At 40.4% G+C, this 13,410-nt stretch overlaps 1 pseudogene; it reads left to right on the top strand.

Annotated features, from left to right (window-relative positions):
* The first annotated feature begins 4,965 nt into the window (after window positions 1–4,965).
* On the top strand, window positions 4,966–7,529 carry LOC122145604 (annotated as a pseudogene).
* Window positions 7,530–13,410: the final 5,881 nt, after the last annotated feature.

Raw genomic sequence — 13,410 nt, forward strand, 5'->3', positions numbered from 1 at the left:
TTCATTTGGACAACTTGAAAGGCAATTTTCTCAATATTTAGCTTTGTTTTACCCTCAAATTCCCGATATTTAACTAGTTTGTATCTCTCTTGTATAAATCATCAATTTTGAAAAAATTGCCACTTGACTGGGTTTGTTGTCCACGGTCAGATATGTGATAACCATCCGTGAATTTAAATCACCATTTGCCTAAGCTTTTTTTCTTCAGTTGGCCAGAACAACACATGGCAGACTTGTTACTTACTTGTTCAGATAACAATGATCCGGTAAAAATTCTTATTTAGGTCATATATTCCGAATCTAAACATGAACAATTGACCTCAGCAGATCTGCCATCGTAAGGCTCTCTTCTCTCTGACGGGAACTAGATCATTACGATGAGATTTGCTGAATTTTGCAAAAACCTAAGTGGGCAGTTTGGGCAAATTTGAGTCACTTTTTGTTTAACTCCGAATAGCAGTGATTTACACAATATTTTTCTAATACCATTATTTTGCAACACTGAAGAAAAGCTATTTTTTTTTTTAAGTGCGAGAATTTGATTAATTTGCGCTAATAAACCGGTAATACCCAGAAAGAACACACAAATTGCAGTAAAATGGTTAAACAACTATTTGTGCTACAGACCGTGTGTTTATGATATAGATGAATTTAAATAATTTGCTAACAAATACCAGGGCGCAACTTCAGGCAGCCGAGCAGGCTGTTCTCTTGGTTACATCCACAAACACCTAAAGTGTGGCTCTGTTGAAACGAGTCACTACCAAATTTTTATCACACCAAAGTTACCTGGGTCAGGAAGGCAGCAGCGGTGGTTCACCTAAAGAACCTCTCAGATAGAGGGAGTTGCTTAGAGAGGCAAATCAAATAAGCCATTTGAGCCCTCAGGGCAGGGACCAGATAGGGAATGGGCGAAGCAGCAAAAGCTTCTTCTGGGATGTTCACAAGAATGATGCTTGTTTTTCAAATGTGATTAATGCATATTATCCACGCCAGGGACTAATCATTAGACTATACATAATCCTTCATATGTCTCATGTGTGTGTGTGTGCGTGCTGGTATTCACCACGTTTTTTTAGGGGGACCAAAATGGGCCCCACAAGTATAGTCCAACCAGTAAATTTTGATCTTGTGGGGTTATTCTAAGGTCCCCCTGTGGAAAACAAGTGTATAAAGCATACAGAATTAAATGTTTCGAAAATCTACAAAATGCAAGAAAGCTTCCCCTGTTCCCCTTCCCCGTGCAGCTGTGGCCTAATGGTTAGAGACTTGCCTTGTAACCAGACGGTCGCAGTGCTCGAGTATCGGTGCTGGCAGGACGTTTTTAGGTGGGAGGGAGTTGAATAAACACCCGCTCTCTTCACTCTCACTACCCATAGCCTGAAGTGCCCTTAAGCAAGGCACTGAACCCCCAGTGGCTAACCGGGTGCTGGATATATAGCTGCCAACTGCTCGCGGGTGTGTGTTCACTTCTCATTGCTGTGGTGTGTGCACTTGGATGGGTTAAATGCAGAGCAACCCAATTTCGAGTATGGGTTACCATACTTTACAAATGTCACGACTTTGTTTTTTTTCACTGTAAGAGGTTAGGGGTGAGGGTTTAGGGTAAGGTGGATCGAACTACAGTTTTATACAGTAAAACCTATGAAATGTCCCCATTATGATAGGAATAGCTGTGTGTGTGTGTCCTGGGGTTGTTTTTGTTTGTGTGTGTGCGTGCGTGCTTGCGTGCGGTGCGTGCGTGTGTGTGGTTTTGTGTGTGTGTGTGTGTGTGTGTGTGTGCGTCATATGCATAAAAAACAAATTCAGCAAATGCAAAATAAAATAAAATAAAAAAAAAAAAAAATAAATAAAAAAAAAAAAAAAAAAAAAAAAAATAAAAAAAAAAATAAATAAATAGATGGGGGGTCACTTACAAGTGGTCAGGAATTTGCAGAATTTTATATTAATGGCCAAAAGTTCAGATTCCTCCCAAATCCGCTTAGTTTTCATCTTAGAGTGCCATATTCCGTACGGGTCTAGCAAAAATGTCTTCAGCTAAGAACAAAGAATTTAGGTGAAAGGCAAAGACTGAAAGAGAGAGGGGTGATTATTCCCCATAATTTTTTGTTCTGACAACTTTAGAGTATCCCACTTGCATTAATGAGGGCCCACAATCCTAAACCACTACAATGGCCCAACAACACACTGAGCAGAAAGGAAGGATGACTCAGGAGTTCTCATAGTTTCCAAAAAGACCATCCACATTCCTTTAATGACTCACCAGTGTCCAAATGGTCCACTGAGAGAAGTGTCTCTTCATACTCATCTGAGAGTAGGCCTATGGAGTCAGGCCCTTGGGGAAATGGGTGACTTTTTCTTTTTTTTTTTTTTTCTTTTTTATTTTTTTTGCACCAGTAGTCTATTATCCAAGACGGCAGAGAAAGTGCAAAAAGACCAGTCATTTCAAGGCAATGCTTCTCCTGGTCAGGAATAGTAGTAACTGTGTGCAGGTCTTCATGCAAATCTCTGCAGCATGACTGAGGGTATAGGTAGACCTCACTGACAGGACTGCTAATCCAGAGCAGAGCCACTGATTGAACTAAATGCTGTACTCTGCCTGTCAAGTGTGTCTCATCGGTACAGGGCAGAGCATATATACATTATAATTGCAGGAGAGCTACGGAGGACTTAAGCTTTAGCGGTTTAATGGCTTAGGTCCACTGGATATGGAAATCTGTGGTTAAACACTTAGCAGAAAACATTACCATTGAACATAACAGGATATTGATTAGGTGTATAATGCATAAACACAATGCACATCTAACTGACACTCTGAATATTTTCAGGTCCACCTCCTTTATTCATGCCATCTCTATTAAGTATGGAAATGAAGAAGAGTCATATCTATCCAGCAAGGTACCTTTGAGATTTATCTAATCACTATAATTTGCATGGGGTGTACAATATAGACACACCTGTGCTCTGAACAATGAAAAAAAAAAAATATAATAATTTGCATTTGTGTGACACTTAAACCCATATTATATTCCATCATCAATAAAATCTCACAACCTTTTGACAATAATACAACTTGTTTTTTTTAAAAGTGCACTCAATAATTATATAAAAAAAAATGTAGGAGTTTTGTTTTTGAATCCCAATAAAGTAATTGTTCATTCAACCCCCCAACATAAAAAACATGAGCTTAAAGTTTTTCTAAAACTATATATAGATATATATCTATATATATATAGATATAATATATATATATATATATATATATATATATATATATATATGGGGCTTTTTTTCCTAAAGGCGTAGGAGTTTTAAGTCGTGAGTTAAGGTAATCTGAGAAGACACTGTTCACTTGCTCTTGTTTGCAGGACTCCTGTGGCAATTAGCGGACTAAGGAGACTATGTGTGGAATATTGTCAACATGACATTAATTCATATTTCACAGCATGCTAAGCAAAGGAAAAGGCTGATTTTAAAATTAGGGGAGCCATCAGAAAGCAGACAAACCAACACATGCATGCTAGCTTCATGTACAGGATCGTCACAGCTCATTGTCCTTGAAAATTAATCGGAATGAAATGACAAGCCTGGGGACTGCAATCCATGGTGCACTGCAACAAGGCTCCTGAGCAGAATATTTTATGAAGCCTGGCTAAGTGGCAACAGATGATATCTGTATTCCAATTGGATGGCGAGACTTGAATCGGATGTGATAAAACAAGCGCAGGTATGGCGGCATTATGAAATGTAAATGTTGTGATTCGGGTTTAAGACTAGGCCAATGAGGGCAAGTGAGGGTGGGGCTAGGGCATGAGGAGGAGGAAAAGGAGGGAGTAGCCATGCCGTGGACTATATCTGAGCTTATGTGCACTACCATCTAACTGCTATGACATATGGTGCATGATGCCATTACCATGCTCGCCGTGCACAAGCTCATTTTTCAACAACCTAACAGCATGAAAAAGCAATGCTTACACTACAATGCCATTTTTTGAACTCACTCTGATGGTTCCGATTGGAGTCTGGCAAAAAACACATTAATCTCACTCAGAGACCGTATCAGAATTGGTTTAGGTTAGCCCATTGGCTAGCAAGAGTAACTAGCCATTGGAACTCACATAGTGACATGATGTTATCAAATCAGTAATACATATCTAGATTTAAGAAAGCAGAATGTTGTTGAAATTCATTGAAAATGTTGAAAATATAAAACAATAATATAAATTAATAACATGATATACTACATTTTCTATTGATTAAGCAGAAGCCCTTTTGGGTGCTGCCCACCCGTAGCCATGTGTTCTGCCTTTAATAACAGATAAAATAATAATTAATAATAATAATTAAAAAAAAATGTTTATGCAATACTTTAAACAAAACAAACCACAGGGAACTGACACACTGCTTAAGTCATTAGAAGGATATTAATCTGTAATTATAAGCAAACCATGTACTACTAACGGTAGACATTGGCAGATAGATACTGCGTTCCAATTCATTTAGGAAGCGAGGGAGGGAGTGTGGGGGGGGGTAATGTTTCAGTTATGTGCTTCATTTAAACCATAGTTTAAGCCCAGCCTCTCTTAAATATCAAAATTGTCTCAGGCACCGAAAAGAGAGCGTGAGAGAGAAGGAAAGAAAGAAAAAGAGAGGGAGCATTGAAGAAAAAAAAGGGTGAGCAGAAGAGCAGCAGGAGGAGGTGGAGGGAGGGAGGAAGGGAGAGAGATAGAGAGAGAGAGTGAGAGGGAGAGGGAGAGAGCGGAGCGCGCCTGGGCTGAATTGTGAAGTGGCTTACGACACTCAGTGAACAGAAGGTGTTTCTGCATGCACTGCCAGTGCACTAGTCTGCTGCAAGGGATCGAGCATCTCTCTCTCCTCCCCATACACTGCGCCTGCCTTCAGCCTCAGCATCTACAGCCTCCGCAACCCACAGGAAATGAGCTTCACACAAAGAAGACTTTTTCTGAAGATTTGAGTCTTACTAGACACACTATCATCAATGATCTTTGGATATCACCATAAAAATAAAAAAGGACAGGAAAAAGAAAAATAGAGTTATATGATGCAGATCACACAGCTTTTTGCATCTCAAGAAACGACCACTGACAGAATGCCAACGAGCTTCACTCAATGTACATTGTGCAGGTCAGTTATCACTTTAGGTTATGGATGGTGAACTGCAACAACATATTGGGAGTCTTTGACAAGAAGGGAGGAAAAGAGGAAGAGTGAGAGTTTGGAGTGCATTATTCCCTCCTTCGTGCGTGTTTTCCCCCGCTCGTCTCTCCCACAGATCAGCGCAGCAGTCAATGCAGAGGAGCGGCGGAGAGAGGACTGCGCTCATGCATGCTGCCCGGGAAACTTGCACTTCCTACCAGCCTGCTGAATGCCACTTGGATTCGCTCTCTTTTTGGCTCTTTCACACGAGGAGAACTAAGACATTGTAAGTCTGCCAGGATCTGGTGTCCGATGAAAAGGAGGGGGGGCTGAATTTGTACCACACTGGAGTCTTTTTTAGTCTCACCCATAATTAGCGTCGGCACAAAGGGATCAACTGAATAGAGGTTGACAGCCTCTGGAAAGGGGTGAGTAGGCATCCTTTCATGTGAGATTGATTCTTGAGGAGCGCATTTTTTGTACCTTCGTCTCTCTTTTCATTTCTCTGATCTAACATGAGCAAAGTGACTTGTCGTTTATTTGCCATCGCTCTTCTCCTTTCAATGTGGCAGGATTTCTTGATTTTTTAAGTAACAAATCACCATCCATATTCTCTATAAATACATATCAACTGAAAAGACTTGGGGAGTTACAAATCACAAAATCTAAAATGACCAAGATCTGAAAGATCCAATGGACTTTTTCTCTACGACACTGCAGGATATTCATGCTAATGGATTTCCTCCTAATTGGTCTGTACCTAAAGTGGCCCCTAAGAAAGCCCCCTGGGCTAATACTGTGCTCCCTGGGCATTGTTCTGAAAATAGTTCCGTTGGTGGGAGGGAGCTGTCCAAGGCCGTGCCGATGTGACAACAAGCTATTGTATTGTGAAGGGCTCAACCTGACTGACATCCCCCAAAACCTGAGCAGTGCCATTGGTTTGTCCCTGCGCGAGAATAACATCTCTGAGTTGCGGGAAGGGGACTTTGTTGGCCTGTCACAGCTTACCTGGCTCTACTTGGATCATAACAATATTGAGATTGTGGAGGAGAATGCCTTTGAGAGACTGCGACGGGTTAAAGAGTTGGATCTGAGTACCAACCGGATAGAGAACCTGCCCAACGGGACCTTCAGACCTCTGCCCAACCTGCGAATATTGGATTTATCCTATAACAGACTTCAATCCTTGGAGCCAGATCTTTTCCATGGCCTTAGGAAGCTTACCAATTTACATTTGCGCTACAATGCCTTTAAATTCATCCCTGTGCGGATTTTCCAGGATTGCAGGAGCATGCAATTCCTGGACCTGGGTTACAACCAGCTGCAGAGCCTGGCACGTAATTCATTTGCCGGACTCTTCAAGCTCACTGAGCTGCATCTGGAGCACAACGAGTTGGTGAAAGTCAATCTGGCCCATTTCCCCCGCCTCATATCCCTGCGGACACTCTACATGCGAAACAATAAGGCCACCATTGTGGTAAGCACCCTTGACTGGACCTGGGACCATTTGGAGAAGATTGACTTCTCCAACAATGAGATTGAGTACATTGAGCCACATGTGTTCGAGAGTGTACCCAACCTTAACACTCTTATGCTGGACTCTAATAAACTGACTTACATAGATCAGAGGATTTTGGACTCATGGACATCCCTTAGCAGCATCACTCTGTCGGGTAATGACTGGGAATGCAGCAGGAATGTCTGTGCCTTGGCTTCCTGGCTTGCAACTTCCAGGGACAACGTGACAGTGGCCTGTTGTGTGCCAGCCCGGACATTGCACAGGGTGAGGACATACTGGATGCAGTCTATGCTTTCCAGTTATGCGAGGACAATGTAGAAGCAACAACTCAGACCTTCACCGCTACCAGAAACCGCGCCAGAGGCTTCATATACGATGGGTCAACAAGAAATCCCTATGACCTGCAGGACGTGGAGGGCGGGGAAGTGGTCACCAGCTCCTTAACGGTGACTGCATCTGCTGATGACCTGGAGAGCACCATGCAGATTCACAAGGTGGTGACAGGCACCATGGCCCTCATTTTCTCCTTCCTGATCATGGTCCTCATGCTCTATGTGTCCTGGAAATGTTTCCCGGCAGGCATCAGACAGTTAAGGCAGTGCTTCACCAGCCAGCGTCGCAAGCAGAAGCAGAAGCAGACCATGCAGCAGATGGCTACTACGCCTGCATCCGAGTACTACGTTGACTACAAACCCAACCATATTGAGGGGGCACTTGTCATCATCAACGAGTATGGTTCTTGCACGTGCCAGCAGCAGACATCTCGAGAGTGCGAGGTGTGATATTCCACCCATGTCATTTTTAAAAATCAGTGGCTTCAATGTTTGAATGGATATGGAACACACGTTAACTTGGCACCCTCTTTTTGCTGCTCTCAGGAGGAAGCTAACATTTCTCGAGTGCAAATGGACTAAAACAGGGATTTAGTGCTGATTTCAACAGCCTCAAAGCCTTGTGGGAGAATTTAACTCTAACACCTGTGTACTTGATGCAAAAAAAAGATGTGGAATAATTATGTTGAACTGTCCTGGCTTCTCTTATGAAGAGTGGATATTTGAGCTTTAATGTGTCTTTCTACTTCAGGATATTCTAGGACTTTCTAAAGGTATCAAGGACACCCAGAACAAAATTTTTACTGTGGTAACACACATACAAAATTGTAGAGGAAAACAACAAAACAAATAAACCCTTAAAAAAGATTCTATGTAAAATATGTTAACAGCAGAAATGCAAGAGTGGGGGATAAAATGCAAGATGTTATCTTATTTCTTTTGTAATCTAGTGAGAAAAATAGAGGAAAATACAAATGTTTAAATAAATGAATTGCAATTCACAGTACTTATTTTTGCAGGTGAGTTGGAGGGTTGCTTTTTGTCTGTGATCGCGGGGAAAGATGTTCAGAGAGCTCTGCAGTATTGCAGGATGTAAATAAGCAGGCCTGTTGGGAGCGCTTCACTTCATTTGAAATGTTAAGCCTCAGTCTAAGGTTCAGATCTCCTCGTCTCTCCCCGAGATATAATCACTGTGCAAAGCTTGATTGTTATGGCTGTTGCAGTTGTCCCCCTTTGTACCTATCCTGAATAGATAAAGCTAGCAAACTAGCAAAAAAAAAACAGGCTAATGCGGTTTGATCGGATCTCACATGATAAAGTCAAACATTTGTATGCTGTGCAAATAAACAAGACAAGGAGTGTCTAAGACCTTAATTCCCCTTCACTGCTTCCACAGACTTTTTTTTTTTTGCTTTATTTTGTTCATTTTGCAAATTCTAGATGTATATTAAATTGTGGCTTTCTGTTTAAGTGTGACATAATTTTAAATTATGTCCTGCGGTAAGCCATTGTTACTGTGTGAGTGATCATCCCTGATGGATTGTTAGATCGTGCATGCCCCACATCAGTGGCGATTGCGCTAGTGAAAGCACAGGGCCTCTGAGAGAAGGTACAGGCTGCTCCCTAGTGTTCATACCAGCAGTAGAGAAAGACAAGATACCGCAGCAACAAGCCCTTGAATTTCTCTTGCCCAGGCTTTGTGTGTGTTCGTGTACGCCTGTTGCTTGTCTATATGCATTCTCTAAGCTCAGCTCAGGATTACCACAACAGCGTAAATTATCTGGACTAAACAACAAAAGCAGACTGATTCTAAAAAGGGAGATCTCACTTTGTGAGTCAACACCTCACTCACTTGGCTGTTATAATGATGGATTTGTTTTAGTAAGTATAGGGGACATGCCACTGTGAAGATGGTGTGTGTGAGGCACTACACGTGTGTGTGTTTGTGTGTGAATGTGAGTGTGAGTGTAAGCGTGCATTTAAATTTGACTATTAAAGTGGGTGTGAATTTGTTTTTGTGTCATCTCCTGAAAAGGTGTATTTGAGTTTGTTCTGACCAGCTGCATGTGTGAAGTATTCATTTGTCATGTATGACTGGGACATGCCTTAAAGGGACAATGTAAGGCTGAGCAAGTATTTTTACAATTAAATCAAACAGTTTTATTATGAATTCCAAAGTCCCGCCCCCCCTTTGAATCCTTTAATACTTGATATGAAACTGTTCTATTTTCAGCACTGTATTTTGATGCGTATATGAAGCTAAGCCAAGCTAAACCAATAAAATGTATTCATACTGTTGTAAATGATACGCAATGTGACACGCTTTGCCCTTTCCTGATTAATTTAGTCATGCTGTTATTTATTTATTTATTTATTGCTGTTTATGCTTGTTTTCTGTCAGGTGAAGACATTGATGCATTATTCAGAAACATTTGGTCTGACACTCCTTGGACTACAATCTTTTTCCATCCCCTTTTTTTTCATTTAATGAACGATACTGTTCATGACATATTTTGAAGCAAACCTCTAAATATATACACTCCAATGTGTGGTTGGGTTTTTAATGATTCCTCTGGAGAGTATTAAAAAAAAAGATTCTCTATTTGACTGAGTGACAGATTCCTAGCATCAACACGATGATGAAATGACAGCATTGTTCCCTTGCACGGCCCGGCCCGGAAAAAAAAGAGAAAAGAAAATGTAGCTGTTCACGATCCCCTTCTCAAAACAGGTGGTTGGATTGTAGAAAACAAAAACATGTTTTTCACTAACAATAGCTGTTAACCGTATCAGCGGCTAGGCAACCGGCAACAGGGGAAACAATGGAGACGTAGAGCAAGTTGTTTGATTACATTCACCCTTCTCTTTTCTAACGCTGAATGAATCTAAGCCATCCCTCCAATCAAAGTGCTTCTGTGGCCTATTTTTTTTTAGCCCTTCTAGCTTATTTTGTATCAATATTGCATGTTTGTCATTTCATCTTGGCGCTGCTTGGAGTTGTTTTCAATTCCCTTTCCCCTTAATTATTATTTCTTTCTATTTTTCTTCACAAGAAGGAAATGCATATTTGAAGTGGCTTTCTCCTCCTCCTCATGTGGCTTACAAACCACTCTGCCCTCAAACTCTAACTAGAGTTACTGCTCTGACAATTAACTCTAATAATTTATACCGTTATTGACAAGGCTTGAGGTAGATCGATACGGATAGCTTTTAGCCAATTACAGATTTTCTTACTTGTTACTTTTTCAGACCAAAATAATTAATCCTGTGTTAGTGTTGACTGAGAGAAAAATAGGGGATGGTGGGGGTGGGGGAATATGGTTTATTTATACAACAATCTTTTATTGATATTTTGGCTAATTAGTGTGTGGAGCGCTTGGCTATATGCCCAGTACTATCAGAGAAGGGGCGAGAGAGAGAAAAAGACAGAAATGGTCGATCACTAAGACATGAATTCAGGCAGGGGCGAGCCCTTGGATCTGTGGGAAAGCAGTCGTGCCAAGTGGTAGGGGGTAAGACATTAGCTTTTGACCTTGTTAGCCTGAGCGTCCATATGTGTGTATGTGTGTGCATGCAACATGCAAGTAGCAGCTGAATATGGAGATCTCAAGTGAGTACTAGGGTGTTGTACAGCACTGAGTTAAAGAGGGTCAACAGTGGTAAACAAAGCAAGATGACAAGATGCTACAAACAACTACAGAGCTAAAACAAATTCTCAATCTATACAAATCAATCAAAGCAAATCATCGGCTTAATCTCACAGATGCATTGCTACAATATAACTTTATAACTAACTTAATATATAACTGATGAAGAGAACAACATCACAAACTATGCTTAGATGAGTGTTATTTTAGTAAAAGGGAGATAATATTATAGCTTTCATAAATATTTTGAATTATATTTTCTTTTTATTCTCTTCTTTTTATTTACGTTTTAGCAATTTTATAAGAAGAAAACACTCAAGAGATAATTTAAACTTTTTCCATTACACCTAGAAACTAAACATTTTGCTAGGTATGTAAAAACACCAGGACATCTTAGTCTTGAGTATTAGTATCTAGCAAACCTTGTCAGCTATCTGACAACCCAGACCGCGTTTCCTAGTTTCCTCGAATATCAAACAAACAGATTGCATTTCATAAGAAGGTCAGTGATACGCGAAAACTAGATTAAGTGTCACGGTGTCAGCATACATAAAATCCAGATATTTCATCAGAGTCTCTTGATAGAGCACCAGATGCTTAACAAATTAATTAACCTTGCTTGCTGTCTCTCAGTGTTGATTGAATGCCCCTGTGTGCCATTCCCTGCCTCTGGTCTCGCATAATAAAACACCTACACATAAACAGATACTCTGCCAAAACACATAGGACTGACCCAGCCTCTAGAAGACACGTACCATTAAGAATCTACACAAGAATCGACCATTGCTTCCCTCTGTGACTCATAAATATATTCAAGTCGATATCATCATTATTTGCAATATAAAGTTGTAGTAAAGAACTTGCTTTTATTGGAATTTGAGTAAACTGAGCAAGACGGCTTTATAATCCTCCAACTCATCGTTATAATTACCAACATCATCATCATTTTTATATGGGCATCTGCATCACTGGCGTCACATTAACCGCCGCCCCGGGGGCACTGTGCCATTTTCAATGTAACTAAATCATTAAAATAGCTATATATAATAAATGTATATAGTGTCAGAAAAGACTAATTTGCATGGCTTTAAATGCTTATTTAAACAGACATACTATACACCCACGTCTTTATTAACACATGAAGTGAAACTGAAGTGAGTGGGAAAAGGACATACATCAACATGCTTTATGAAACAACACATAACCAAAAAAAAAAAAAAAAAAAGAGAGAGAGAGAGAGAAAGAGAAAGGCTGTTGCAGTTACAATTTAATTCATACCCAATGTAAACGGCCCAATGGGCATTACATTAATGAATAATATGGCATTACACACCATTTAAAGTCATATATCATATGGCTGAACGGTAATGCTCAGGGCTAATGTTCAGCAACATCTGCTCTCGCATTTGTGGTGCTGAACTGAGCACACAGTCATAGAGTGGAAACAATGCCGATTGTTATTTTCTGCAAGTTTATGGAATATCTCATGGGTCGCACCCAGTGCACAGCTCGCTGTTCTCCATTTATGCAGATATGTGAAAAATATCTGAAACGTGAGAAAACAGCGATACTTATTTGCTGACCCTGACAGTGACTTTTCCCAGAAACCCTTCAGAGACAGAGCTACCTGAGAGCAGTTTTGATGATTAGAATGAGAGAGAGAGCACTGTAGAGATCAGACCATATAATACACTGCAGTCTGTATCTATACCACGGTTACTGTGAGTAAAGCTAGAGAGAGAGATGTGGCACAATAAAGAGGATCAATAACCTTTGTCTCTGTCTCTATTTCTCTCTCCTTCTGTATTCTTAAAGTGACAGCTCTAAACTCTAAACTGAAGATGTTGTGCTCATGCGTAAAACTTATGCTTCCTTTAAAAACAAATTGAGTGCTGCAGTGATGACATATGTTTATAGGCCAACCCAGAAGTTCACATCACCCTGGTTCTCTCACTAAAAACTCAACAGGATTTTTCCATTAGCTTTTGGATGATAAGGTATGTGACCAACAAAAATTGTTGATCCTTAACATATTTTGTTAATCATGATAATCTTCACAAATCTTCACAGAAAGCAACTTTTATGAATTTTGAAGCCTAAATACAATTGCCAGAAGTAAAAAGCTTAAACTGGCTATAAAACAAACTACACCATGGCCGCATGACATTTTTCTTGCAAGTTTGAGTGAAAGCATGAGTGCAGCACAACAAGGCTGTGAATGTGGACTAGTGAGTAGATGAGTTTTCCTGTTTGGCGTGATGATGTTTAATGTCCCAGACAACCTCTGTAGTCCCATTTAGCCATTTGTCAATCACGTAGGGTACTACTGATTTTATGGCATAGAATAAACTGTGAAAATATCTAGGCTTGTGTTAATTACAGACGTTATAACAGGCATTAAAGAAAAAAAAAAAAGGGCTTCAGGACAGTGGAACTAACTCTACGCTATCTAAAAAAATGCTAACTCGTATCCGGGTTTTCACCTACAAAAATGCGTCATCCATGCAGCTCTCTCGTTTGTATTTTGTATAATTATGAGATGGATGGAATGCATGGTTACCTAGCAACTAGCAATTTGCAATATTCAGAACATTTTCATCAGAAGTGTCCCTGGTGAATGTTGAGACGAATCAAATAGGTGATACTGTGCATTGTCAAGCTCGTCCGTCCACGCTCATCTGTGGTTAAGTATACTTCATAAGCTGTGTGGTCGCAGCTGGGCGCAAGATGGAACAGAACGCGGAAAAGTGAAGTA

This window comes from Cyprinus carpio, chromosome A1, assembly GCF_018340385.1.
Source record: "Cyprinus carpio isolate SPL01 chromosome A1, ASM1834038v1, whole genome shotgun sequence".
NCBI lineage: Eukaryota > Metazoa > Chordata > Actinopteri > Cypriniformes > Cyprinidae > Cyprinus > Cyprinus carpio.